This window comes from Fukomys damarensis, unplaced genomic scaffold (assembly GCF_012274545.1).
Source record: "Fukomys damarensis isolate Sample0158 unplaced genomic scaffold, DMR_v1.0_HiC HiC_scaffold_29, whole genome shotgun sequence".
Classification (NCBI taxonomy): Eukaryota; Metazoa; Chordata; class Mammalia; order Rodentia; family Bathyergidae; genus Fukomys; species Fukomys damarensis.
Window position 1 is genome coordinate 24,207,195 of NW_022900941.1, and position 5,608 is coordinate 24,212,802.

Sequence of the window (5,608 nt, forward strand, 5' to 3'; positions counted from 1 at the left end):
ATACTTTTAATTATCAAATGCATAGGTAGTTGTGACAATTGATAATAATGATCAAATAGGGCTTTGGATATGATATTATCAATATGATAGCATAGCTTAAGATTGTTTTATATCAACTTTAATTATCTCAAGTAAAAATATAAGATATCCATAATAGCATATCTAAATATATAACAGATCTGTATTGTATTTAGCAGTAGTTATTGTATTTTTCAGCAAAATAAAAAAGCAACAGGCAATTCTAGCCATAACTACATTCTTTTTGTTTTTTCAATTCTTTTTGAGCAAGAGTTTAATTATGAAGAGATAACTAGAAATGTTATGACCTGAATTGAAATTAATATTTGATTAAATTTCCCAACACAGCATGGTACTATAACTGGAATGAACAGTTTGATGAAATTAAAATTACTTAGTAATAGATATTAAACTAAGTAACTATTAAATTGCTTATTTCTTACAGTGTAATAGCAAGTGCCAAAGGAATAGTATAGGTTTTCCACAAATGCAAATTTTGTAGGCTTTTTGGAGATTTGAAACTGTGGGTTTGAGCAATGTCTGATCTTAATTTATATTCACTATCATGCTCAGGCCTCTAATGATTTTTATGAAAATCTGGGAATCACTAATGGTACTTAAAATACCAATAGTTAATGATCCTAAATCTATGTTTCTAAATATCAAAGGGAGGGAAGAAAGAGGTATTGTATTTAGTTATGTGCCAAAGTAAAACAAAAACAAGAGTATCACTTCCATCATTTGCAATGTGAAAGAAATAAGTAACTGATGAACGGTATGGGTGAGAGGATCCTGAAGCAAAGAAAATAATTTCTAATTAGGAGATCTTAATAAACATTCTTAGATGAAAATAAAAGTATAAAGAAAGGAGGCCAAGTTTCAGGTATATTCACAATTCTGCTTCTTAGGTTCAAAACATTGTGTCACTGTATAGATAGGTAGATAGATAGATAGATAGATAGATAGATAGATAGATAGATAGACAGATAGATAGTTCCTTCCCCCAGAGTACTTGGAGATCATACAGGGTCAAAGTAGGTATCTTAATTCCTTTTCTCATGGGACAAAATATCTGACATTGACAACTAACACAAGCAAAGTTTTATTTTGGATCACATTTCAGTCCATTGTTGGCCAGCTCCCAGGCAGATCGGCATGGGACAGGGGCACGGTAGAAGCTGCCTATCTCATGGCAGATAGGAATTAGAGGCTGAAGTGAGGACTTGAGAGGAGGGATGTATATTTCCTAGGCACACCCACCGTGACCCACTTCTTCCAAACTGGCCCTACCTCCTAGCAGCAAGTCATCCATAGGGTTCCTATATTTCAATCACACAAAATTCTCTCCAATGGTCACATGAGGCTTTAAGGAGACATCTAGGTATAAACCAAGGACCACATGAAGCTTTAAGGGAGAATCTAGGTATAAACCAAAACATTAAGCTACTGAAATGTAATAGAGAATATGGTCAATGGCTTACAAATTTAAAATTTATAATGCACTTTAAAAATGCAGTGATATCTCACACTTTGAGCAAGGGAAAGAGAAGAGCAAAATCTTTTAAGAGAGTTTGGCTTTGAGACATTCTCAATAGCACTGATTCATATTTTGCTTATAATGAATGTAATAGAGGACAGGAACCAGACTTGGCTAGAAGGACTTGGGTTGCTGGGTGTGGACGTAGGTCTGAGATCTTATTCTACAAAGATAGGTTTTGAACTTTGCCCTGCCCCCTATTTATTTAATTATGGATGAGTCAGCCCTTTAAAACCCAGTTTTCTCAGCTAGCACGTATAGGGAATTGCACTGAATAATCAGTAAGGTCATGCCAGTTTTAAGCAGCTCTGATCTAAACAAAACGAAAGACAAAACATTGATTCCTGTTTTGGGTGGCCTAGACTGATAAATTAAGGAATTTCTTTTCAATCATTTTTGAGCAAGGTAGGATAATAATTAAGACTCTAAATTTAGAAGATTAACTGGGTGTGATACTTAAGATGAACCTGAGTGAGAAGAACACTTTGAAACTCCTCACATTCCTAGGTAAGAAGTAATGAGGGATTGGCAAGATAATAATTATAGAAACTCAATCTATAAGGCTTATCCTTATTATTAATCAACACTAAAGGAAAGTGGAAAATAGAATGAAATAAAAATGTACATAGCTTCCAGCCTGGTGTCTGAGAAAAGTTTTATCAGAACAAGCCTAGAAAGTTTTATCCTTGAAGATCAATGTAAGATGTTTGGAATAAAATTATCCAACTTCTAGCTAGAAACACAGGCTTAGATCTTTTGCTCACTAGGGTACAGATAAAAAAAAGGGATTACAAATTCAAATGCTTCCAGGAACTACTAAAGTAACAGGTTGCAACTGAAGCAATAAAGTCCTGGAGAATGTGGCACACAGGGAACAGCTTCTATTTAAAGAGAGGTCTGCCACTCAGCTTCATCAGATTGGCGTCCCTGCTATTATAGACCCGGTTATCTGAAGACAAGGCATTTAGTTTGTTTAGGTTCTTTCATCATTTTTAATTGCTGATAAGGAAATTACTCAATAAAATTAACTCACAGTGGGGAATAAACAAAACATGCATCTAAGCCATTTCTGGTCTACTGACTACTGGATGTAAATTTTAGAAATCTATAACAATTTCAACATTATTTGAGAGAAACAATAAAAAAATTGTGGGAAAGGATAGAGATTTTTCAACAGAACAATTTTAAATATAAATGAGTTGTAGTAGGATCATTTTTATACTTAAAAATTCAAGTAAAATAAAACAAAGTTTAGTATACATGATGAGGCTTCCCAGAGATGAGAAAATTACAAGTACATTATTCAGAGAACGGAATGGTAAGGGAAGAGGATGGGCACAGTGTACACTAATAGAGCGAATTTAAATATTACAAAATAGAAAACTGAGAGAATAGTGAGAAAGAGGAAAGGAGTCAGTTCTTTATGTAACAAATAGATATTTAATATATTTTGAAAAATCTACAATGTTAGTGAACATATTTACAAGTTTAAATGTGCTAGGCAGCTCCACTTTTTTGTGCTATCACTTGGTGATGTTTTCAGGAACTGAGAAGTTGCCAGCTTTACAAAAAGACAGCATGAAAAAGATCATGCAGAAGATGTAATTGTTTACTTGTATCATTAGGTGCTTAAATGAGAACACTGTTCTGCTGTTTCTGAAATGTGTGCAAGAGAAAGTAGTAAATAAGTTCGATTTCATGCTTAGAATGTATTTTAAAATTTTCTCTCACCATGTTTTATTCATTGATTTTGAGAAAACACTGGAAGAGCAAATGGCTATACCTTGTTGGGCACTGTCCAGTCCCCCTTGGTAAGAAATGAAGAGTTTCAGTTGCTGATAAGCCTTATGTTTTCTATGAAAAGAAACAGCTCCCGGAACAGATGGTAGACTGCAAGATTTTACCACATTTCTAAAATATTCTTTGTAAACCACGAGCAGACTCATTTCATTCTAGGAGGAAGGAGAAATGAGTGGACGATGAATCAAGCATCATTAACTGTAATTTTAAGAACATCAAAAGCAACAGTGTCTTGAATTAGCAATTACAAATATTAGATAAGCTTTTTCATTTGAAAAGATTTTCCAAATGTGCAAAGGAATATCAAGGAAGTACTAGAACATGATAACGTAAGCAGCAAAAGTTGTGTATATAATTTATGTATAGGCCATTCTAGGCATCTGATAAGTACTGCTGTTGCATAATTTTCCTACTCTTGCTCTTCACAGATTTCCCTTCATTTTATTCTGACAGTCATCTATTCTATTCTATTCTTTTTTTTTTGACAGTTATGTATTCCAACTGATTCTAGAAACGGTCTATTGTTTTTCTTTTCTGTTCTATTATTATTTTTCCTTGCAACTGTTTTCATTTGATATTTAATGTTTATTCTTCACTTGACTTAGAAACAAATCCAAATAATTTTTGCAATTTCATATCTTTTGTTAAGTTATTAAACAGAACTAATTCCGAAATACTAGTTTAAACAACAACCATTTTATTTTGCTGGGGGATTTCATGAGTCAGGAATTCAGTTTGGGCACAACACAGTCATGTGCTGTCTCTGCTCAGAGATGTCTGAGATCCCAAGGAAGTCACCATACCTAGGCATGGCTAGAAACTCTGGAAGCTGCAGTCACTGGGAACCTTTTTACATACATGACTCAAAGAATTGGCTCAGCTGAAACTTCTGACCATAGCAACTATGCTTCACACTTCTACCTGAATTTAGGATTCCCTTGGCACAGTGGCTGGCATCTGGGTGCACAGACATAGCAAACCTTCAGAAAATGACAGTCAAAGAAACTTGTCAGAGGCTACATAGCTTTCTGGAATCTGGCCTAGCAAATTATCTGCTGGAGCTTCTGCCATGTGCTAACTACAGAAGCAGTCTTAAGTCATATTCAAGGGTATACATTTTTTAAATTGATCATTTAAAAAAATCATAACTATTCTTTAACTTTTCTGTGTCTGGCTTTTCATTCATTCAATTGCAATATTTCCATTAAATACCAAATTTTATTAAAAAATGATTTAGAATTACTGTCCTCATGACTTAACAGTAGTTCACTCTGTCAACCCTAGCACCTGCCTCCTGTCAACATCATTCAGTGAAGTCTTCTGTTAATCATCCATTGCTTTCTGAAGGCGAGTTACAAACTGTTCAGTCTTCACTGTCATATTCATCACAATCAGTAGCATTTATTTTGCACAATATATTTTCTGTTTAGACTTTACAATACCATAACACTGTGAAGAAGGCATCTTCCTTTTTTTTTTTGTGACCACAAAAGTATGACAGGAAAGAGTAGAATTTTTTTCAAAGATTATTCAGAATAAAAATAGTTTGTACAGGAATAGAACCTATGTTTTATAATAGTAACAATAACTCCCTACTATAACCAAATAAGAGAACTGGGGAACTTTAATCAGTGAGGCTCTATCTCAAAAATAATAAAGAAAAAAAAGCTGAGGATGTAACTTAATGAAAGGCCATGGTTCAAGCCCCAATACCAAAAAAAAAAAAAAAAGTTAATTTTATGCAATTAGCAAATGGATCTTGCATGAGTCTTCCTGTCCTAATTATGTCATCGTTGTCTTAAGCGTGTCTTATTCTCTAGGTCTTCTAAAACTAAATGAAGGCAATTTAACACTTTCTACACAGTCCACTCAGTATCATCTCCAGTTGTGTATGTGATGCACATGACAACTCCAGCAAACATTTGCTGGAGCTATTTTTTTTTATTTTATTTATTGAAAAAGAATTGGATATGGTAACAAGAACAAGAACAGCAAATTAGTTAAACACAATTGGATTGATAAATTATAGGTCCTCATTGGTTAGACTCATCAGAGATACCTAGCTGGCTAAGGAAGAGTTTTAAAATGAAAATAAATATCAGCCTTTGGGTAAGAATGTCAGCTCTATAAGTGGATAGATAAATCAAGGGTGATATATACATATACTATGTATACATAAACCATATATACATATACTATACTATACATAGTGTATGTATGTATGTGTGTGTGTGTGTGTGTATATATATATAT